Source organism: Lissotriton helveticus, chromosome 3_1 (genome assembly GCF_964261635.1).
Source record: "Lissotriton helveticus chromosome 3_1, aLisHel1.1, whole genome shotgun sequence".
NCBI classification, from domain to species: Eukaryota; Metazoa; Chordata; class Amphibia; order Caudata; family Salamandridae; genus Lissotriton; species Lissotriton helveticus.
Genome location: NC_136061.1, coordinates 9,794,022 through 9,818,202, shown reverse-complemented (window position 1 = coordinate 9,818,202; position 24,181 = coordinate 9,794,022). Strand labels below are relative to the sequence as shown.

The 24,181-nt window shown below is 49.6% G+C and overlaps 1 protein-coding gene and 1 pseudogene across 1 annotated transcript in view; both read right to left on the bottom strand.

Annotated features, from left to right (window-relative positions):
- LOC144822034 (CD5 antigen-like) overlaps nt 1–24,181 on the bottom strand; it is a 788,570-nt gene that overhangs the window by 391,489 nt on the left and 372,900 nt on the right. The gene's annotated exons all lie outside the window — the stretch shown is intronic.
- LOC144825462 (18S ribosomal RNA) lies at nt 273–880 on the bottom strand (annotated as a pseudogene).

Here is a 24,181-nt window from a genome sequence, read left to right as displayed (position 1 = left end):
TACCTCTAAGCACTTTAAATTATTATTTTACTGTTTCACTGGGTTTTCCCTTTGGTAGGCTCCCTGGTACGTTCCCCGGTGCTCATACCGGGCGCTTCCCCCCGCGGAGACCTATTATGATCCCACATCTAACCTAGGGGTTCAGGGGGCACCCGGCGTGTAACGCGAGTTCGAACGCGGAAAGCTGATTGGCTCTCGGGTAGCTTGCCTCGCGGCCGACTGCCAGCTCAATCCCAAGATCCAACTACTAGCTTTTTAACTGCAGCAACTTTAATATACGATATTGGAGCAGGAATTACCGCGGCTGCTGGCACCAGACTTGTCCTCCAATGTATCCTCGTTAAAGGATATAAAGTGTACTCATTCCAATTACAGGGCCTCGAAAGAGTCCTGTATTGTTATTTTTCGTCACTACCTCCCCGAGTCGGGAGTGGGTAATTTGCGTGCCTGCTGCCTTCCTTGGATGTGGTAGCAGTTTCTCAGGCTCCCTCTCCGGAATTGAACCCTGATTCCCCGTTCTCCGTGGTCACCATGGTAGGCACAGAAAGTACCATCGAAAGTTGATAGGGCAGACATCCGAATGTATCGTCGCCGTCACAGGGACGTGCGATCGGCCCGAGGTTATCTAGAGTCACCAAAGCGGCCGGGCGAGCCCGGATTGGTCTTGGTCTGATAAATACACGCATCCCGGGAGGTCAGTGCTCGTTGGCATGTATTAGCTTCAGAATTACCACAGTTATCCAAGTAACAGATGGAGCGATCAAAGGAACCATAACTGATTTAATGAGCCATTTGCAGTTTCACTGTACAGGCCGTGTGTACTTACACGTGCATGGCTTAATCTTTGAGACAAGCATATGCTACTGGCAGGATCAACCAGGTAGCCGCACCTGATGACGGGGTGGGAACCGCATGCCCATCTCCCCGACCGGACACCTTTGCGTGCCCCTCCGTCTCTCGGGAGCCTGTCAGGGGGAAGGAGCCTACCCGCCTGGGCTGGAGGGCTCACTGGAGGGGTGGGTAGAGGCGTGGTTGCATGGGCACCGGCAGGCCCAGCCATCTCCCCTGGGTGGGAGAGGCGGGCCGAGGCGCAGCCTGAGCGAGAAGCAGGGGTGCCGGAGCCTGGCGGCGGCAGCACCCCTCGGAATGGTCGTTGCGAGCTGCTGTGGAAACGTGCTGAGGCAGAGAGGGGTGACGGTGTGGCGCACGGGGCCTACGGACCTGATGGGCAGCGGCGTTCCGAGGGCCTGGTGCCACCCAACCCGTCCTGCTCGGGTCGGACCACTGGGGGGCACGAGCTGCCGGGCCGCTCGGCTTTCGCTCTGCTATGTTGAAAGGGGCCTCCCGCCAGGTGGCAGGCCCTCGAGTCGAAAAGTCCATGTGGGGTGGAAGCTCTTTGCTTGAAACAACAGCCGAGGCTGGCCAAGCAGTCCATCCCTAAACGGACCGAGAGTGCCCAATCGATCAGAGAATCCGGCCGGGGCATCCCCTGGCAGGCCGCCCTGCGCAGGGGGGGGATGCTGGCTAGGCATCCCCTACCTGCCCTCTCCTGGGGCAAGCAGACTCAGAGAAAAAGGCCCATCGACAAGGGGCCCAATAGGCAGGTGCGTACCCGGGCCCCTGGGGCTCCGGTGGGCCGGTCCAGGTCCTGCCTTCCCCTGCTTCAGAATCGCCGGACCTCACGTAGGTCTGACTGAGGGAAAAAACTCGGAGAAAAAGGACCATCAGGAAGGGGCTGAGAGGCAGGTGCGTTCCCGGGCCCCTGGGGGCCCCGGCGGGTGGGCCCCGGGTGCTACCTTCCCCTGTCTCGGCATGGCCGGGCCTCATGGAGCTCTGCCTGAGCAAAATCGGAGAAAAAGGACCATCGGCAAGGGGCTGAGCGGCAGGTGCGTACCCACCACGGCGGGCGGGCCCGGGTCCTGCCTTCCTCTGATTCAGAATCGCCGGAACTCACGGAGGTCTGACTGACCCTCTCCCTAGTAATGTAGAGGAAAATTACCCCCTTTTCTTGAAATCCGTGCACACGATGTGACAGAGGGGACCCAAGGCGCAAAAGTACCCGACCTCCTGGAGCCCTCGCTGGGATCTGGGAGGCAACTGGCCCCTCATCGGGACTTCCAGGGAAGTTCGACATCTGGTTGCCCCATAGGAAAGCATTGCGGGCGACCAGATGGCCGAGGGGAGCTGGGCGACCCAGATGGTCGAGGGGATATGGGTGACCAAATGGTCGGGCACGAAAGGGAAGCCGTCTGGACACCCTGTGCCCCAACGATGGAGTGAGCGGGCGCCGGGGCATGGCGTACCAGAGGCCAAGAGCCCCAGCTGGGCCCCAGCTATGGAGGCTGCCAGGGGGCCCAACAGGCCCTCCGACCCGGGCCCCCAGACACCTTGACAAGCAGGGGAGGCCTGCCCGACCACAACGGAACCCTGACCCGGGCCCTTGGCAGTGCAGCAGGCAGGGGGAACAGGGCCCAGGGCCCGAGCAACCGACCCGGGGCCCGGCGGGGCCCCTCGACCCAGCCAGGGGCTCCCAGGCCCGGAGACGCAGGGGAAGCCTTCCCCGGGCCTGCCGGACACCGTCCCGGGCACTCTGCCATGCAGCAGGACCCAGGACTGAGCCCCGTGTGGGGAGGCCACCATCCCTGGGGCCCTCAGGGGCCCTGGACGGAGCTCGTGAACCCAGCCAAGCACGGGGAGGCTCCCCGGGTACCACAGAACCCCGTCCCGGGCCTTTGGCAGTGCGGCAGGCCGGGGGACAGGGGCCTTGGCTGTGGCACCCGACCCAGGGCCCGGCCGGGCCCCTGGACCCAGCCCGGGCTCCCAAGCCCAGAGGTGCATGGGAAGCCTCCCTGGGATCTCCGGACCCCCGTCCCGGAAACCCTGCCACGCAGCAGGACCAAGGACAGAGCCAGGGATGGGGAGGCCGCCCTCCCCGGTCCCTCAGGCCTCAGGCCTTCCAGTTAAGCCCAGCAATCTGGTTGCCCCATTGGAAAGCATTGCACACTACTATTGCAACATATTATCTACTGGATTTCCTCTAGATGGCGCTCCAACATAAGGACTATACCAACACCTTCCCTACTGGAATCGTGTCGGCCTGGAGCCGTCATTAGCACTGAAGGGGTTAAGAGCTCCCTAAGTCTGTTCTTCGAGTGATCAAGTTGGTTGCAAAATAAAGTGCCTTTTTCCCTAAAGATGTGTTTCTTGCAAGAGGACCGTTTGACTCTTAAGAGTGAGAGGTATGCTGGAGAGGGTGTTTTCCTCCATAATCTTTCGATCAGTCTAAGCTGTCTCCTCTCTTTGTTAAGATCTGCACTGTACCAGCATCTAGATTGTATTTTTCTGGATTGCTTTAGTTTGCGCGCTGCCACTTGGTCAAGAACATCATTCACTGCTGAGCTATATTGGGCAGCGAGGTAATCTATGGTGTGATGGAGAGGTTGCAAATGTAATTGGGTGCTGATTTTGGATTCCAGCTCAATTAGTGGCAATTGTTTGATGTTCCTTGCCCAGTATGGAGGTTTGCTGGATCGGACTGGGTTGGAGGTGGGGTGGGGTGGGCAGTTTGATTGAACAGTATTAGATGGTGTTTTGTCCTATCAATCGATATGATGGATGAAATGGAGACAAGGCCCCTTCTGGTAAATATGGCATCTAAGGTAGAGCCTTTATTGCGGGTCTGTTCATTGCAGACTTGCCTGAGTTTAATTAATTCAAGAAGGTTTGTAAGGTTATGTGTCCTTCCATTGCAGGTTGAAGTTGCCTCGGAACACATTGTTGGAGTCAGTTAGGGAGAACTGTGATATTAGGCCTGTTAGTTCTTCAGTGAAGAGTATGCCACCACCAGGGGGTCGATAGATGGTGTGGAGTTTGGTAGCAGTGGCGTCTTTAGTTATGATTTTAACTCTGAGGTATTTGAGGGTCAAGTAGTTTGTGGACTCTAATTTGTTAAATTGGGTTTCATCCCTGTGGATGATACTTAGCCAATCACCTGTACATTTTAAACACAATAAATGGTGGTATTGTACAAAGGGATGGCACCACTGGAAAAATTCACCAACTTGTTTTTCTTTGAAAAGTATTTATACAGTGCTACAAGGAGGAGAGTACCACCCACCTCTCCTAATTTTGCGGCATATGCTGCAACTTGAATATTTAACAAATTCCCAAGCACACGTTTAAGTTTCAGTTTAAGTTTATTATGCATAGTTAATTAAAACCAGTGCAAAACGTTATACAAAACAGTTTTAAAATGTCATAAAAATTTGTTCTGTTTAGTCATTTTAGAAAAGCTTACAGTAAAAGACCCAGTGTAATTGTCCAGGAGCATTTTTCCTCGGGCCAGGGCAGCATGTTCCCTTGCGTCCTGATGTCTGCCTACTTGTTGCCTGTGTCGATGATCGCCAATTTTGGAAGTTTTAGCAGTCTTTGCTCTATCATCGCAATTCAATATAGTGTTTGCAGGATTCAAGCAGGCGAGCACCGCTTGCCTTCTAGTGCTAGTCCCTATCTGCTTGAACTGGTCCTTTAAGAGCTGTTGGCGGACTTGCCGAAGCTCTTCGCAAAGACAGGTCATATGGAGGTTGTTGTCCTTGTCTAAGTTGCAGAGCGGACATGCTTCATGACTATTGCTCCTGAGCCAAGGTGGAAGATGCTCTCTGCTGGGCAGAATCCCTAGTCTGTATTTCAGAAAACTCAGTTTTGTGGTTTTTGAATAGCCCTGACTAAAATATGATTGTGATGTCAGGGATTTGTACGAATTTAGTGTCATCCATGCGTGGTTTCTTTTAGTAAAGGCGGCCTTGTCCTCTAGTAAGGAAAGAGATTTAATGTTTTTCCAGACTAGTTTTTTAAACGAGGTATGCCTAAGTTGCATGTCCCAGATCGCAGATAGTTTGATGGTCCCCAATGCTGCCTGCAGGTAAGTTCTTGCCTGTGATACGTCCCTGCTTTGTATGTCTTGCCATAACAGCGAATTTTGTGCGTCAGTAGTAGCAGAGCGAAGTTTGTGGCAGCAAATGATATAGGCTCTCTGTCTAGCAAGATCTTGTTTTTGCAAGCCAAACTCCAGCCTTATTTGGGCGGGCAAGGTGTAGGGCGGGAGCGAAAACATTGTTCTGTAGGCTTTTACCTGGATACAATCCAGGTTCTCAGAGTCTCTTCCTCGTAGTGCCTCGCTGCCATAAGAGATTGAGGGGAGTAGCTTAGCCTGAATAACTTTCAAGTAAGGGGTCAAAATTGGCCCCGTCAGTTGATTCGCTACGTTTTTCAATGTGGCGGCGATCAGAGCCCCTCTCCTTTTTGTTGCCTGCTTCTGCTGTGCAAATGTACCTGCTCTGTCAAAAATGACTCCCAGGTATTTATACTCGCCTGCTGGCTCTATTTTTTGGCCGCCCAGGGTCCAGGACTTATGTTGTTTGTTATTATTATTGATTGTCATGGTGCGTGTCTTGCTCAAGTTTATTTTTAAGTTGTTTTCCGTTGCATAACTGTGCATTTGGATCAGAAGCTGCTGAAGACCGATATAGGTGTGGCTGAGTAGTACGTTAAAACACTTACCTTATCGCTGGGACATTTCTTCCTGGTCTATCGCGTCTTCTTCTTGAAACTGCGCATGCGCGGGAGCCTGCGCATGCACATTCCTGGCGAGGGTCTGGGTTGCGGTGGTGCGGCACTCCTCCGGGCTGGTGGGGGCTCTCATGCCGGTCCTGGGCCTCTCTCAGCCTTGCAGAGCCCCGGGGACCAATCAGGGGCAAGGGCGCGCCCGCAGGGAGCCAATGAGTGCTCACGCCCCCGTCAAGTGCTGCTGGTTGCTGGCTGCGAGGCCTACCGCGGCCTAAGGGAATGCAGCGGTGTCCCTCTCCTGGCTCTGAGGGCCGCCGGGGGAATACCGATGTCAGCAGAGGGCTCCGCATGCGGCGGTGATTCACAGGCCCAACAGCAGCGGCCACAGAGGAGCAAAACAGTTCGGGCCGTGGCGGTCAGTAAGGCGGACTAGCGCTTCTTCGCGCCCCCAGCATGACATTGTTCTACATTCTGTCCATCAACTGTGTTTTTTGCAATTCTCACCCCGAGTGGGCTGGGTATGCTCAGACGTGAGTCCCATGCTCTCCACACCACTGGAGTCAAGCTATCCAGGCTGATGAAGGCTGATAGCCAGAAACCGGTCCTTGGATGCTTGATTCCGGTCTGGGAAAGACATGGCTTGGTAGTTCGGACTGGACTGTTCCCATGAGGCACAGGGTCAGAGCTGATTTGCATATAGCCAGTGTCTAATCCAGGGTGGTGTGGAGTGCATAAAAAACCGATGAATTTAGGCCCAGATCCTTGTACTGGGATGAATGTATGACATTGTTCTACATTCTGTCCATCAACTGTGTTTTTTGCAATTTTCACCCCGAGTGGGCTGGGTATGCTCAGACATGAGTCCCAGGCTCTCCACACCACTGGAGTCAAGCTATGCAGGCTGATGAAGGCTGATAGCCAGAAACCGGTGCTTGGATGCTTGATTCCGGTCTGGGAAAGATATGGCTTGGTAGTTCAGACTGGACTGTTCCCATGAGGCACAGGGTCAGAGCTGATTTTCAGATAGCCAGTGTCTAACCCAGGGTGGTGTGGAGTGCAAAAAAATGATGGATTTAGGCCCAGATCCTTGTACTGGGATGAAGTATGACATTGTTCTACATTCTGTCCATCAACTGTGTTTTTTGCAATTTTCATCCCGGGTTATAGCGCCTATCCACAGGTACCGGCGGTGGCGGTGATGGCCAGCCAGGCCTCTAGGGTCACGGCGTGACCACGAGGGGCCAGTCTTTGCACTCAAGCGGATAATTGGCACAGCGCTCGTGAGTGGAGTCAGTTTCTCACAGCCCCGCGCTTAGGGGGGGTTACAGCCCTTTTAAGGACATTGCAGCTCTGGGGATAGTGGCGCTTCTCCGATGGCCTAGCAGGAGAGTGCTTGAGGAGCAATTAGGCAGGTTTCACAGGTCGGCAAGCTAGGCAGTTCAGTCAGGGGGATGAGGCAGGACAGCGCTGGGGACACAGGTTGAAGCAAGGGGGCACAGAGATGGCACAGCCCAGTACCTGGTTAATACCCAGTTGTCCTGGTTGCATAAGAAAGGGGTCTTCTTCTTGGCGCTTGATGGTTTCTGCGACCTTTTTGGATAGCAGTTTCTTGAGGGGGGGTTTGAGTTGAAGGCTTGTCAGCAGGTCACTTCAGATGGTCCCTGGGTTCCCCTCCCGCCGGGCCAGATCAGTGGGCTAGTTCAGTGTTTCTCACTCTACTTGGAAGGCAGCACCTAAGCCCTGTCACTCCAGGTGGCATAGGCCCCTGACTAGGCCCTACCGCTTAAATTTCCTGCGTGGGTTCCCCAGGTCAGTGATGCCCCAACTGACTAAAAAGTTTCCCTCCCTTCCTTATATATGCCCAGGTCAGGTGACCACTCTCTAAGGCGTCACAAATAGGTTCAGCCTCTCTTCTGGAAGGTTCCAGGAACTTCCCCACTCTATCTATGGGCAGGCGATGGAAGGCTGGCATTGCAACAATGTTTGGGGTCCCAGCCAGCTCCTGGCAACTAGGGTGCTACTATACGCTGCAGTAGCAGGGGCCAGTAGCAGTCATATTTGAAGTAGAGAGCACCTGCACCTTAGCATGGATTGGCCATGAAAAGGTGCTCGGAGACCTAAGGCCAACAAAAAGAAGGTGGGAAAAATAAGGCAAGGGCGAAAAAAAATAGGGAAAGACCACCCTAGGGCTGACAGGTCTAACATGTGTTCCCCCCAGCCGAAAGAGGGGAGAGCTACCCAACCTCTAGGGAGTTCTCATCACTAATGCGGAAAAACCGGGAGAGACCGTCACCATTGGCGTGGTCAACTCTGGGCCGATGTTCCACCCTAAAGTCCATCCCCTGTAGGGAAATGGACCACCTTAGTAACTTGGGATTTTCGCCTCTCATCTGCATGAGCCAGCAAAGGGGTCGGTGATCGGTTTGAATCAGGAAGTGAGAGCCAAAAAGGTATGGCCTCAACTTCTTCAAGACCCAGACCACAGCGAAGGCTTCTCGCTCAATGGTACTCCATCGTCGTTCCCGAGGGAGGAGTCTTCTGGAGATGAAGGCCACAGGTTGGTCTTGGGCGTCGTTGTTGAGTTGCGATAGCACGGCGCCTATGCCGTGCTCAGAGGTGTCCGTCTGCACGATGAATTCTTTCTGGAAGTCAGGAGTGGCAAGCACCGGAGCGGTGCACATCGCACGCTTCAGTGTTTCAAATGCCTTTTGGCAAGCAGCCGTCCAGATCACCTTGCGTGGCTGCTTTTTGGACGTCAACTCGGTGAAGGGGGCTTCGATGGTACCATATCCCTTGACGAACCTGCGGTAGTATCCAGTGAGGCATATGAAAGCTAGGACCTCAGTTTGGGTTTTGGGGGGCTCCCAGGCCATGATGGTCTCAATTTTGGCCTGGAGGGGTTGCACCTTACCCCCGCCCACCACGTGTCCCAGGTAGACGACAGAGCCCTGTCCAATCTGGCACTTGCTAGCCTTTATGGTCAGGCCAGCACGTTGCAAAGACTGCAGCACCTCCTGGAGATGCTGCAGATGGTTCTCCCAGGTGCTACTGAAGACAGTTATGTCATCCAGGTACGCCGCTGAGTAGGACTCCAGGCCAGACAGCACCTGGTTCACCAACTGCTGGAAAGTGGCCGGAGCATTCTTGAGCCCGAAGGGCATCACTCTGAATTGGAAGTGGCCCTCAGGGGTTGAGAACACTGTTTTCTCATTTGCTCCATCGGCCATGGCAATCTGCCAGTACCCTGATGTTAGATCAATGGTGCTGAGGTACTGGGCTGTTCCCAGCCGGTCAATCAGCTCATCTGCCCGTGGGATTGGGTGAGCATCTGTCTTGGTGACAGAGTTCAATCCCCGATAGTCCACCCAGAACCGAAGGTCTGGTGTGGTGCCCGGGGGGGGGGCGCTTTCGGCACCGACACGACCGGACTAGCCCACGGGATCACCACCAGCTCCAGCATTTTGGACACCTCACCCTGGATGCTGTTCTTAACTTTCTCGGACAGCTGGTAAGACTTGGTTTTTACTGGCAGACTGTCCCCTGTGTTCACATCATGGGTACACAGATGTGTAATTCCAGGCGTGAGGGAGAACAACGAGGCATGCTGCGCCAATACCTGGCGGCAGTCCCTCTGTTGCTCTGGGGTCAAGGATGGGGAGAGGACAACTCCCTCCACTGAACCATCCTTCTCCTGGCCGCCAGAAGGTCAGGAAGAGACTCACTCTTCTCCTCCTTGCTCCCGTCCATCAACATGAGGAGAGCAAGCTCTGATCGCTCATGGTGAGGCTTCAGGCGGTTGACGTGGAGCACCCGATGGGCCTATCGAGGGGTCTTCAAATCCACAACGTAGGTGGTCTGGCCTCGACGCTCCACAATCTTGTACGGACCAGTCCACCGGTCCTGGAGGGCACTAAGCTCCCCAGGCGCCATGACCCCACCTTCTGTCCAGTGTCCAACTCCACCGTCCGAGCGTTGTGGTCATACCACTCCTTCATGACGGCTTGGCTAGCCTCCAAGTTGTCTGAGGCTTCCTTCCACAGCTTGGCCATCTGGCTGCGGAATGCCAGCATGTAGCTGACAACATCATGGGGAAGCTTCTTCGAAGTCTTTTCCCACCCCTCCTTGACAAGGCTGAGGGGCCCCCTAACAGGATGGCCATAGAGCAGTTCGTAGGGGCTGAACCTGACTCCCTTCTGTGGCACCTCGCGGTACGAAAACAGCAGGCAAGGGACGAGGATGTCCCATTTCCGCCTCAAGTCCTCTGGCAGGTTCAGGATCATCCCCTCCAAGGTCTTGTTGAAGCGCTCTATGAGCCCGTTACTCTGGGGGTGGTAAGGAGTGGGGAACCGATAGGTCACTCTGCACTCCTTCCACATGGCCTGCTTGTAGGCCGACATGAAGTTTGTGCCCCTCTTCGACACCACGACCTTGGGGAATCCCACTCGGGTAAATATCCCCATCATGGCCCGCGCCACCACAGGTGCAGTGACAGTCCTCAGAGGAATAGCCTCCGGGTACCGAGTGGCGTGGTCCACTAACACCAAGATGAACCAGTGTCCCGCAGAGGTCGGAGGGTCCAACGGCCCAACGATGTCGATTCCGACACGCTCAAAAGGGGTCCCGACCACCGGGAGCAGTTCCAAAGGGGCCTTCACTTTGGTCCCTGTCTTGCCACTTGGCAAGTCTTGCAGGTCTTGCAGTAGGTGTCAGAGGCAACTCTCATCCTTGGCAAAGGTCTTGTCCTGCCCAGGTGTCCAACCAAGGATATTTCAAGCACCAATTCCAATAAGAAGGCCCGGTAGCATTGGGGGACCACTAAGGCCCTCGAAGATCCATGCACCGGAACCTTAGGCTCACTTTAAAGGAAGAGATCCTCCCAGTACAAGTGAAAACTGCCGGTCTCCCAATCAGTCGCTTGGGCTTCGGCCTGTCCCTATATGCCTTCAAGCGAGGAGCAATCCTTTTGCGCCCAACAGAATTCCTCCCGGATAGGCCCTCCTTCCACATGCCACTCGGCAAGGGTCGGCAAGTCCGCCACGGGAACAACATCCACCTCCACAGACTCCGGGGGTACCTCCGCGGGCTCCCCATCCATCACACGGGGTGTGTGCTCCACAACACTCTCCTCTTCACGACCAGCATTTGGTTGGGCCGTTGTCTCAGGCTCCAATCCAGGTTGAGTCTCTTGCTGGGCAGCCATTGACCTCGTGACCACGCAGGTCCACCCTGGTAACCCCAGCATCTCAGTGTGGGCCTTAAACTCCACTTCCTTTCAGGCGGTATGTTTCAGGTCATTTCCAACAGACAGTCCACAGGCAAGGCAGGGCTTATTGCAACTCTCAACTGGCCTTTCACTCCTCCCCACTCAAAGGGAACTTGAGCCACGGGATAGTAGCTCAGACTGCGGTCAGCCAACACGGCCGGATGGAACACATCAGGTACTACTTGCTCAGGGGACACCAGCCGCCCCACTATGGTGGTCATGCTGGCACCTGTGTACCTCAGAGCGCCCACCTCCTCCCCATTGACCTTCACCCTCTGCTAGTACTTAGCAGTGTTCGATGGTAAGGGCGTCACTGGGACCATCTCTCTATCTCCAAGTGAACCCAGGGTCAGGTCTGTCCACTCCCCTTCCCTATCTAGGGGCAGCTCCATCCCAAGCGCTACACTGGCCACCTCGGGACTCTTGCCACCTGTGGGGGATGGGGGTCATTTGCAACACTGGGCATCTCCCTTGTAGTGTCCAACCTCCCCGCATTCATAGCACCGGACAAATTTTGACTGCTGACTCTTGTCAGGGTAAGTGGGCTTTGGGGAACTGGAAAGCGGTGGGGTACCTACTCCTCTCCCAAACTGTCTAGTTTGTGGGCCTCGTGAGAACTCCTTCTTTTTATCTCCCCCCTCTTTCTTCTGGGGGACGCCCTGTCCGCCTTTCGGACCATATCCCTCGGGGCCCTTGTGGGACACCCGGGTGCTAACCCAAGTATCCGCCTCCTCCGCAAGCTCACAGGGATCAGTCAGCTAGCGGTCCACCAGGTGTTGGTGCAGTTCCGGAAAACACTTATCCAAGAGGTGCTCCCTCAAAAATAAATTGTACAGGCCCTCATAGTCATGCACCTCGCCGCCATGCACCCAACCATCCAGAGCTTTACGGGCATAATCAAAGAAATCCACCCAATTCTGCGTGGACAGCTTATGGCTGCCACTGAACGTTTGCCGATACCTTTCGGGGTTGAGACCAAACTTTTTAAGGAGCGCCTCCTTCATGGGGGAATATCTGAACTGATCTGTCTCATCAAGATACAGGAGGGTGTCCCTGACATTGGGAGGTATGTAACGATACAGGCTACCTCCCCAGTGTTTCTCGGGCACCCCATGGGCTGTCAAGGCCACTTCATACGCCTCCAACCACTTGGCGATGTCATCCCACTGAGTGTAGCTCGCTATCTCCTCCTTGGGTAACCAAAACCTAGGCTCGTGTTGAGCCCCGGGTACGCTGCCACCATTGGGAATTGCTGGCGCACTCAATTGCAAGGCTCTCAGCTCCAGCTCCTTAAGCTAAAGCTCGTGCGCCAACTTCCTCTCTTCCAAAGCTAATCTTTCTCTCTCCCTCTCGTGCTCTAACTTGGCAAGCTCCCACTTCAATTGCCTCTCCTCCCTCCTGTCCTCATACTCCTGCGACAACGTACTCTTTCTAGACCCACTACTACTTGCCCCGGAAGGTCTTCCTGGCAACACATTTTCAGACACATCAATACCATGTAGGTCTAGCTCTACTTGGGTGGCCACTTCCCCTGGTGTGTCCTGACCCCCTGTCCCCATCCCCTCTCCCCTCTGGGTGGGCTCCTACCCATGCCCTCAAGGCGGTACGGAGTTCCTCCTTTGCGGCTTTCTGCCCAACCGGCACCCCCATCCCCTGACAAAATGCCCTTAACTGCACCACCGTATACTCTTGTAGGTTGGCCAGCTGGAACTCCATTTTGACAGGCGGGGACCCAGATAAATTAAAGGAAAAGCACTAGGACGTAGGTAACAGGTTTAGGTCACAACAGGTCTCTACACACTCAGGTTAGACAGTGGGGGTCAATTGTGTAGGCTTGCACGCACGATAGGTGTCTAGTCTAATTACAGCGCACTCTGTCCCTCTGGAGGGTGCTGTATAGTCACAGGTCCTGATCCCACCTCTCGGCACCAAATGTAGCAACTGGGTTCACCAGATGCCCGGGGGTAGCCTGGCTCGAGCGGGTAGGCACCCGAAGCTTAGGTGTTAAGCGACTACACAGCACACACATCCACTGAAACGATAAGTGCATGCAAAGACTGATGCCACACCAGTATGTTTGATTCAAATAAATAGTTTTATCTAAGATCAAGATCAGAGCAATCAAGCATCACAGTAGTAGTAACTCATTACCTTTCCTTAAGAGCGCATATTCTTCATTGCTCGGCCATAAATACATAAATACATAAATCTTAAATAGTAAATAACTGTAGGCCTGGCATCACTTAGCAATGAACATTTCTTGGCTGCAGAAATCAGCAGGACATTACATGAGAGAAAAACATTTCATTAATCAGGGTGAACCCTTGCAGCAACTACTTTGCATAAAACTGAACGCTACCTTTTTCAAGGGTAAACATCTCATCACAGGCCAGGCAATATCTCCTTAGGTAGGAAACACCTTTCTTCAAGTTTAGAACAGTTAATTAGCAGAGGGAAAGACCTTGCATTAGGCAAAGGGAACCCAGCATCAGGTACAAACATGTGCATTTCATTAAACATAGAAGCTGGGCTCAGGCTTATAGAACATTTCCTTGTAGCCACTAATACCCCTTCACTTAACCAGGCCACAGTAGTAACCACTACTCCCCATAAGGGGTTAACTCTTCTATTGGGGTAGTCACTAGAGCCTCCCTGGGGGCTCTCCAGTCGTTACAGGGCTCCGGCCCAGTCCTTCGTACTCAGTGGGCTTCATGGGGGCCAACGGGGCCCAAGACAGTCATCCCAGGGGAGGGGCGAAGTCGGGGCCTCCTCCAGGCCTACCGCCCTCCTCCCTGGGGTGGGGGGGTTTTACCTGTTTTCGTCGGCTCCCACGGAAGCCCTTGCGTCGGTGTCCGGCGGGCTGGCCGAGGGGTAGGGGCTCGCTCTGACTCCCGAGCCCCCTTCACAGGTATTATTGGCCTCACCAGGGATCAGGATGATTCGGGGACGACCGCGTGGTTCCGGCGCCCTTCCGAGGCCTCCCCCAGCCCCAACGTGTTTCTGGGCTTCCTCAGTGCGCCTCGCGGGCCCTGGGCCAATCAGGTCGCGGCCCTGTGGGGGTGTGGAGCCGGCCGCCAATGACAGCACGGCCGACTAGAGGCTCGATTTCTGGGCCAATGGCGGGTAGAACTGGCGGACACTGAGCCCGCGAGCCAATCCGGGGCTCGCTTGACGGGGGCTCGACCAATCAGTGTGCGGCAGGGGTGTGGCCCAGGATGCGGCCGTTGGCCCCTGTCACGGGATGTTGATCACGGCATCCAGGCCTAGTCGGGGCCTAGTACAGCCTGTCAGGGATTCTGGCGGCCCTCTCCTGTCACCGAGGGCTGCTGCAGTGGCACAGTCAATGGCGCTGGCGCCGCGGTCTTGGGATACAGCTCCCTCAGGCGCCTCAGGTGGTCGTGAGCAGCTCCGGGCTGGGGCGGTGAGTTTTCACTAGCGCCTCAGCAGGGGCGTCGGCGCTTTGGGGAACAGCACGCTTCGGGCCGGTCAGCGGGCCGGTCAACGCTCAAGAGGCAGAGGCGCTTCCCCAGGGGCCCAGAAAGGAGCATTGACGCGGCAACACAGCTCGGTGAGGCAGTTCAGGCAGACAGGCAATTCTGGGGATAGCGCTAGTAGATGAGAGCGCTTGGCAGGCAGTTCAGAGGCTAGCACTGGGGCAATGATAGCGCTTAGCTAGCAGTTTGCGTAGGACAGAGCCACCAAGGGGATCAGGCAGGACAGCGCAGGGACCCAGATGAAGACAGAGTGGCACAGCCCAGTACCTGGTTGATCCTCAGAAGTACTTTGGGGCACAGAAAAGGGGGTCTTCTTTGCGCTTGTTTTTTCCTTTACCCTTGTGAAGTAGGTTCTAGGTTTCTTGAGGAGGAGGTGGGGGATGTGAGTTTAAAGCGTTCCTCAGCAGGTCACTTCAGGTGGTTTCTGGATTCCCCTCCCACGGGCCAGATCAGTGGGCTAGTTCAGTGTTCCTTACTCAGCTTAGTGGGCAGCGCCTAAACCCTGTCACCCACAGTGGTATAGGTGCCTGACTAGGCCCTACCGCCTAAGTCTCCTTTGTAGGGTCCCCCAGGTCAGTGATGCCCCAACTGACTAGAAAGTTTCCCTCCCTTTTCTTTTATAGTGGCAGTTGGCAGTTGGTGACCGCTCCCCTATTCTGGAAGGTTCCAGCAGCTCCCTCACTCTACCTATGGCAGGCAGGCAGGCTGGCATTGCTACAATGTTTAGGGGATCCAGCCAGCTCCTGACTACTAGAGTGTGTCTAAACAGACCACGCTGCAGTAGCAGGGGTCAGTGTCAGCCATATTGGGGGAAGAGAGCACCTGCACCTTAGCATTGATTAGCAATGGGAAGGTGCCCAGAGGCCTAAGGCCATCAAAAAGAAGGTAGGAAAAAGGAGGCAAAGGTGAAAAAAATAGGGCAAGACCACCCAAGGGCTGACGAGTCTAATACACATACTCCAGCTAACAGTGGGCTAACATCCCTCGTGTGGTGTTCTACTCGAGACCAGGACGGTGTCCCATATTCTCTCCATTCTCAGGTAATGGGATTGACTAGACCTTAGAGGGATTCTTGGCATAACACCTACACCAATGCTAGGGACATTTAGGTACATCTAGTTAGGGAGATATCGTAGAACTACACACTTTCTTATCATGTGTTTTATGTACTTGTGTATATTCATGATTACCTCAAAATGGTAGAACTGTACAATCCCTTTACTTTGGTAGTACTGCTAACCATATATCTCTGCTACTGTCTGAAGGTTGTTACAGCAAAATCTATTATACACTAGAATAACAACTGTTCAATAAAGTCTTATTGAAACACTCAGACTGTTTATTCTGTGTATCTCTGAGACAAACTAAGTGAGAATGAGTGAGTGAGGGAAAAGTAGTATATTGTTTCCACGATCCTGGGGGATCAGGGAGGTTATGTTCTGAGGTTGCCAGAAACTATTCTCTCTCGGATAAGAGGAGATTCTAGTGGCACTGTGAGCTAGCTGATGCAAAACAGGTTGATGTATCCAGTGGGGGTGCTTGGAACAAGTCTGCAGCCAAACCCACAGTTTATGTTATCTGAACATGCAGATCATGTATAGGATATGTAGGAACTACACGACATGGCGCCGCAACAGTAGAATCTGAGTAGTTCAGTCATGCTATTCTCAGAAACACCAGAGTCAGCTGGAGTGGATGGGCACAAACTCTGCCACAGCTGAGTATGTGAAAAATCCTATTTACTAGCTGTTGGTCAATCAAGCTTGAAGGACACGGTGTTCCTAAATTGTGCATAAGCACCATATCTTAGTTCCCTTGGAAAAATTCTTACTTTCAAAATGACTGAGACAGGAGGTGAGATAAGAGTAAATCTACACCTCTTAGGAAGGCGTTACCAGGCACTATAGAAGCTTCTTTATTATTATTATTATTATTATTATTATTATTATTAAGAAGATACAGATGGAATTCCAATTGCAGAAAAAATTCAGACATACAGTCACCCTGAAATGATTAGAAAATGGTTTATCAACCAGGGGTGGCTTAGTAGTTTTGTGATTGAGGCACACAAGTCAAACAAAAACAGAGGTATTTTATTTGTGGGTTACATTCCCAGCAGTAGATGTGAGAACACAGATATTTCACTCTTACACTAAAGGAGATGCACCGGTGGAATATGGTCTTTTTGACATAAGAGGACGAGTAAGATTAGGCCCACTCGGAGGAGAAGGAGCAACATGGCCGATATTAGCAGCCTACACACCACATCCTGACCTTGACACAGAGCAACCGGGAGACTTATTAATACAAGACAAAGATTTTAATAAAATCTATAGAAACATGACACAATTCGTCATGAGGACTTTCACAATCCAACCAGTGACAGTTGCAACAAATGGAACTCAATATCAGGGTACAGCAACTAAAATCACACTGCAAGCATTACATGCAGTAATGGGCAAAATGCCCACAAAACGTGAGCTAGTGCCATTTTGGGTAGCTCAGAAAAAAACACAGTTAGAGGCAGTATTCCTGAATACTACTAAAACTCAGAATGCTATCAATCTGCTTGCCTATGGGGTTAACACCACAAGTAGAAGATTGTGCCAGTTGGGGTACAGTCTTTGCTGCCATATATACCAGTACTCATGGTATTCCTACATTAGTGGTGATACCAGATGTATTGAGACAAATACAAAACGAGTACGGAGCAGAACCAGCTCTGAAGTTAAGGATGAAGTTACTAGGTAACTATACTCAGATACCAGCCAAAACTTTTGCTAATATTAAAAGGGAAGCAGCATCGATAGCTATCGCCAACACCTAAGGGAGTTCAGTCTTTTAGAACAGAAGCATGCACTACCAAAAATAATTGAAACTATTTGAGTGGGAAAGCTTTAAAACCACAGCTAATGGTCAGTCCTGAAAAGGACAATTTAAATCAGACACCTGCGTCTTCTAAAAAGAAGTGGGATAATAAAAAAACTAAAAACATTTAAAGGAAACAGATCTGATTTCCAAGGTAGATCTCCTCTACAGGAGCCCTCCGAAAAGAGGTATGACCTAAGGAATAGGGATAAGATTAGGAAACCTGACAGGTATCAGGATACTGCTACACGTTCCTCTTGTTCCTTTCAGGGTTCATCGGAAAACTCAGAGAGGGAAGGATGATCAGAAATATAAGCAGAGCGTACATAGTACAAAGACAATCAGCATGCTCAAGATTACACTTCTAAGAAAGAACAAATCCAAAGCAAAAGTCACTGTTCAAAAAGAAGAAAGTTTCAGGTGTAGAGATTAGACATGCCTAGAATTCTGAGGACTCGACTACTTAATGGGGAATGGGTTCTGACAATGCTAGACAGTGTGGCCGAAGTAACAATAGCTCGCCAGAACCCGATGGAATTTCTGGTGACAGCAGATTTGAATGATTATATCACAGTGGAAACACCTGATACTAGAGTAAGTTTCCCATATAAATTGTATGAAATAACGTTCAAATAGAAGGTGAGAAGTGTAGAAAAGTGAGAGGACTCTTTTGGGAGAACCTTATTTTTGGCTATGACGTTTTATTAGCTAAACAGGATTGGCCGCCAGCATTTGTCATGGATTGCACTAAAGGAGAAATAGTAATTTTACTAGCATTCTCAAGCCATATCCCCAGGCACTTACAACACACATCCGTGGAGGAGTGGGCGGTAGCCGAAGCTCCAGCATTATACAAAACCATGTTGGATGGGATGAAGATTCAACTCATCACATAATTCCTTTAAAAAAATACTCCAACTGCACAGAGGCAGTATATAATAAAGCAAGAAGCTGAAAAATGGTAAGGGACATCTCAGATCATCGTGAATACCAAGGGGTGATTGAAACTTGCACCTCTGAAATGAACAATCCTTTGTGTTCTGTCATGAAACCTGACAATACATAGCATCTAGTTTTAAATTACAGACATTTGAACACTTGCACTAAGACATTTGACGTAAAAAATGCACACAGTTCCGCATTAATGAGTAACATTGTGCGGAAAAAATACAAAACAACACTTGATCTCAAATGGATTTTTCTGCCAAAATATAATGCCTGAAAGCAGATATTTATCAGCATTCTCTGCGCTAGGGTTCCAGAGGCAATTTCAGTGACTCCCCAAGGGTATAAGAACAGCCAGGGGTTGTTTTCAGGCAAAGTAACCAAGTTACTTCAAAAATTGGATGAAAAGGCATTGTCCTCTGTGGATGATTTTTATCTGACAGACGATGACCTAGATGAACACTTGAACAGGGTGAATACCATAGTTTTGCCATCTGGATTGGAGGGCTTCAAATTTAACTTAAAAAATAAAAAATAGCCCACCGGTGTCCTGTTTTTAGGATATGAGCTTTCAAGTAAAGGAAAAAGCCTTTCAGCCAATTTTTTTAGAAAAATGCGCGCTGCTCCAACCTCAAAATCAATAAAAAATCTACAATTAATATTGGGAATCCTAGATTTTGGTAGAACCTACATTTTGGATTATGCAGAAAGAGTAAAACCTTTCTACGACTTAATAAAAGCAGATTCCGCAGCAAGAAACTGGACACAGGAACACTCAGATACACCTTACAAGCTGATATGATAGCTTCAAAACACTTACAGACATGCATAAACTTACGCAACCTGGAGATCTGTATAATTGCAGATCATTCAGTGTACACCTATCTAACATATAATGAAGGTGAAATAGTACCAATTGCATACAAATCACATTTGTACACAAATGCTGATATGCACTTCGCATCCACTGAAAAGATCCAAATTTAAAGACACAAGCATTCCTGCAGTATAAACAAGAATATCCTCTACCTAATTAAATAATGCCTCTGGATCAGTATGAATATAATATATATACTGACTGATCTGCTCAACCAGCCATAGGGAGTAAGCAACAATACAGCGTGGCATGTGCTATCGTTAAGGGTCGCATGCAGGATGGAAATTTCCATCCGAGTTGCACTAAAAGGCAATCTCTAGGAGACTCCATGGCACAGTTGGCAGAGTTCAAAGCACTGATACTGGTACTTCAGATCAAGAATTCCCCACCCTAATTGTATATGATTCCTTTTACCGTGTACAGTCATATAATGAATACTTGCATTACTGGGTTCAATGGGTTCAAAGACCCAAAAGGTGGCAGAATTAAGTATAAAAATGCTATGAGAACAGTTAGTGGAGTTGAAATCCGAACTACCAAGGACTCACATTATACATATGCTGAGTCATCAGCGTCATGCCATTCACATTGAAGGGAATTCATTGGCTGATTAAGCTGCGAAAGGGGCTGTACGTACGGCTTAAGTAGCTGCAATCACTCATTCTAAAAGGAGAATAGATGGTGAGATTACGGTGGCTATTATTGCTTCAAGCAAAACAGCAATGCATTACCAAAAAGATTTCCACTCAAGTACTCCTACAAGTTAGATGCCAATAACATTCCATTTCCTCACATTCCTGGAGTGCGAGTAATTCCAAATATAGATTGTAGGTTAGGTTTAATTCTAGCCGCACACAAAGGGATTAGTTCTGCACATGCAGGAGTTACAGTGACAGTTTAGTTGTTGAAACAACACTATTGGTGGCCTGGTTTAACAAAGCAGATTAAAGACTACGTCTTGAAATGCGACATCTGTCAGCAGATGAAGGATTCTACCATAACACGTCTTGCGCAGACCCTTTTTTTAATAGTTGACAAACGACTAGAGTGTGTTTACCTCGACCACTGCGGCCCCTTAAAAGGGATGGGGCTGAAAGATATATCATGGTAGCAGTGAATCCTGCTCGAGGTTCCTATGGGTGTGGCCTCAGCGCTAGGCTGACACTCGGACTGTTATAAAAGATTTGCGAGTCTTCATTGGGACATACACAATTGGCACATTAAATTCTGATCAGTGCCCTGCATTTAGCTCTCGGGCTTACAAGGGGACAATGGGAAGTTTGGGTGTAGCATTGGCACATTAAATTCTGATCAGTGCCCTGCATTTAGCTCTCGGGCTTACAAGGGGACAATGGGAAGTTTGGGTGTAGCATTGAGGTACTCATCTCCATACCATTCTGAGGGAAAATCGGTAGCAGAGAGAAAAAAACGAGACTTAGAGCTATCTTTAACAGCTAGAGTTTATAGGCATGGGCAAAAGTCGGGTAACACATCTTTATAGAGTCCAGCTGCCTCTCAATGACATGCCAAGAGGTTCTCAATGGTAGGGGCACTCAATATGAGGTCCTATTTGGGACAAGAATGTGGGTACCTGCTGTTGATTGTGAGGGCTCAGTGGCAAACGAAAAACCATTTCACATCCATGATCGTTTGGCTGTTTTACAGGATCCAAATGAATCCAGGACAAAACAAAGTAACGTCCAACTGAAGCAGATCGCCACTGGGGAAGTCAAATCAATCACAACAAAAGTTGGGGATCTGGTCAGAGAGAAAATAGCGGACAAGACAGAATTTAGGCCATCCTACAGAAAACCTGTACCGATCCTAGCCATTGAAGGAACAAGAACTGTACCTCTACCGCCTCTTGCCGGAAAAAAAGAGAAATTATTTATCTCAATTGACCTAATCAAACCACACTATGTGGCCGATACTAAGCAGTAGGCCACATGGCTTCCAAAGTAGCAGACGCCCTCCTCTCGCTACAATCCAAGAAGTTCAAACTGAAAGACTCATCACGTTCGATGAGTCACCTATACGGAATGATGGACTATGCAAGAATGCTCTACAACTCGTTCCTCTTGAACCTGAAGTTCGACTTCAAAATGATACTCAAAATAACACACAAGTTGCTATTCGACCAAATACAGACCTCTACTTCAACATGCCTCGACAAGTGCAAAGAACAATTTCAACAATACCTGATGCAATTCCAACAATTGATCGAAATGCTTCTGGCTACTTCAAAAATCCAGTAAACCTGAAAAGACTCCAGCCTAAAAACCACGCAAGCAGCACGCTAAAGGCTTCCTGAACTTTCTTAAAGGAACATACCTGGTATCACCGTGGGTCGAACAAGGGATAATTACTTGGGTACTTTTCTTTCTTTTCTGGTTAGGCTTAGCAATAGTTTTCAACATGCTTATTAATGGACAATAATTTTGGCAAAGCTCTTCGGCCCAAAAGGTGAATATAATTTTAAAACCACACCAATCATCTCATCGAGAAGAAAGAGACTTGTCATCAGTGTACATCACAGCAGTTCCTGTACTGGATTGTATAGTTTGGGACAAGGTTGATTTCCATATTCTTGGCTCGACAGAAATTAAAAACAATCGACATTCATTCAAAATATCATTGAATGATATCATTACCTCAAGTACATTTTCCGATGATTGGGATTCTGAAACTGTAAATAACATGTCTGATTTAGAAAAATCTGCTGCATTTTCTAATAGTGAAACATTGGAGAGATCAGCAGATTATGAATCAACGTATTGCTATCAGCATTTTTTCATATTTTTTTGCATAAATGTGCTAATCTTAGAAATGTGTTCACATACCATCAGTGTGAACATTGTCCAACGCCGCCAAAAGGCAGTTTAAAAACATTTGCACAGAAATTTCCATATTTTTCAGGTTTAATATGTCTGACCCAGCCTCATAATATTATATGGTTGCACCAATATCAGCACAGAAAAATATGTCAACAAACACCAAACAGATTTATTCTGCATCCTTTATTGTCCAGTTGTCTGCATAAGGTTACAACTTATGGAAAGACACCATAGACTTGAAATCAGTCTGGGGTACTAGAGAAAGGGAACAGAAACTTTATTTAGAGCGTGCCTTATCCCTCAACAGATCATGTTTTTGAACGACACAGCGCAACAGACGTCTTGCCTTGGACTAGCCAAGAACAAAGACTTGGACACATCTTGGCAGCCAAAACCATCACTGACAGAGGGCAATGAAACATCACAAGAAGGGGTTTCAGTAGATGACATCAAACAATACAACAGATCAGACACTGACTGGAAGAAATGGTTGATTTGGCCCACAGATACCAATGGTTGTCAGGAATGATTCATGTGTAGAAGTTTAGTATCCATAGGCTTGATCCATGTTATGTACAGAGACAACATGCTGGGGTAGTGACGTCATACAGTGTTGGGAAATTGTGCCTTAATTGGCTAGACACCTCAACACTCACAGAGGTGAAACATCTCTTATCCTTACTTATATAGGACATAGATCTTAGGTACTTTTTACTAGTTCCCAGGAAACCACGCCAACAATGTTTCATATATGCTGGCATTTATGCTGCCTACAATGAGATTTGAAAAATATCCCAACAAGAGGCCGCAGAGAGAATACGGGAAATAGACAGTATTCATTCAGAGAAATCGCTAGCAGTGGTAGACAATGGATTAACAACACCGACCTCCAGGATATATTCCTTAGGCATCATTGTATCTTCTGGAATAGACATACTAGAACAAAATTTGGCCATATTACAACACGGGCAATCTCAGTTACGTTCTATTAAGTTATTAAGCTGGATGCTACAATCTTTGCCTGCAGGCTATGTGCCTTGGTGTTTCATCAACAGTATGTCTCTGTTTTGTGAACATAATCTAACAGATAAACAGATAGAAATGGTACAAAGGGGAGCTAAATATACAATGCTGCATATCGACATACTGGATACATTACCGTTCACAGTGGCAGAATCACTGCACACAGAATGGCTAATCCATGGCCACATAACTCTACCGGTCACAACTTTTTAGTTTCAGTATTGCCGTGAACAAAAGCAGGCAGACAAATATGAAAAAATGGGTAAGAAATACATTAAGGAATCTTGGGAATTACCATACAGATTTCAATGCCGGAGTGGGGATCGAGAAGTGATTCTCAGTGGTACAAACTGTGAGAGCGCTTTAAGTGGATCGCTCATATGTCAGGACATTCTACTGCACGGGGCTTGTAATGGTTCCGCGGCGAACCTGACCTGTCATCTGAGGGGTGCCACAGCTTCCATTATTACTCCAGCATTTGGGCTACTTTCAAATGGGAGTTACTTGATGCTGAACAGTCAAGGCTGCTGTGGAATACTCCCGGGCATCGCATATCTGGTAACCGTGAGCTCCAGTGTTACTTGTTGTGTGCAAGTATTGTTTCCACTGACACATATACAGGGAGGCGCCATTATGGCCTTCACTGAATGTTTTTTTTATGCGGTTTGACACTCTAGGCAGAATGAAAGCCATGCTTTTACAGAACTCTATGCCCATAACCTCTGCTTGAGAGACTTCTGGTCTTGAGATCGAAAGTCTTCAGCTGAGATACAGGCACTTGTCCATACAAACTGCCCTTTCCATTTCACAGAAATGGTATATCGTATCTTTAACAAGTCTGATATGACTGGCATTGCTCACCTATTTAAGACCATAGCTTATGGACTTCTAAGCACCTTTCAGACGGTACTTGGAGTTATGCCAAACTTCAAAAACTCCGTATTCTGAAGCATGTTTGGAGGACTACCACTAATCCTGTTTCTAATAGCAGGTATCCTATAGGAACACAACAAGCTAAAGGACCACATTTTCCTGATTGGCCACTTAGCTATTCTCAACTGGTTCAGCATGTGGTCATTCTCAACTTGGTCAGCACTGATCCTAGTTTTTCACCTTTACTGAAATGCCCTAAAAGCCCTTAGACCCTCCTGTGAAGCATGGTACCCTTTGGTCAAGAGTTGAAGAAAAATGAGTTACGCCCATTAAATTCGATGCATAGAAAAAATCCATACTTCAAGCTGCTGGAGGACTGTCACCAACCATCAGAGTTGATCCAGCAATGGAGCAATCTCGCTGCCCTAAAGAAACAGAT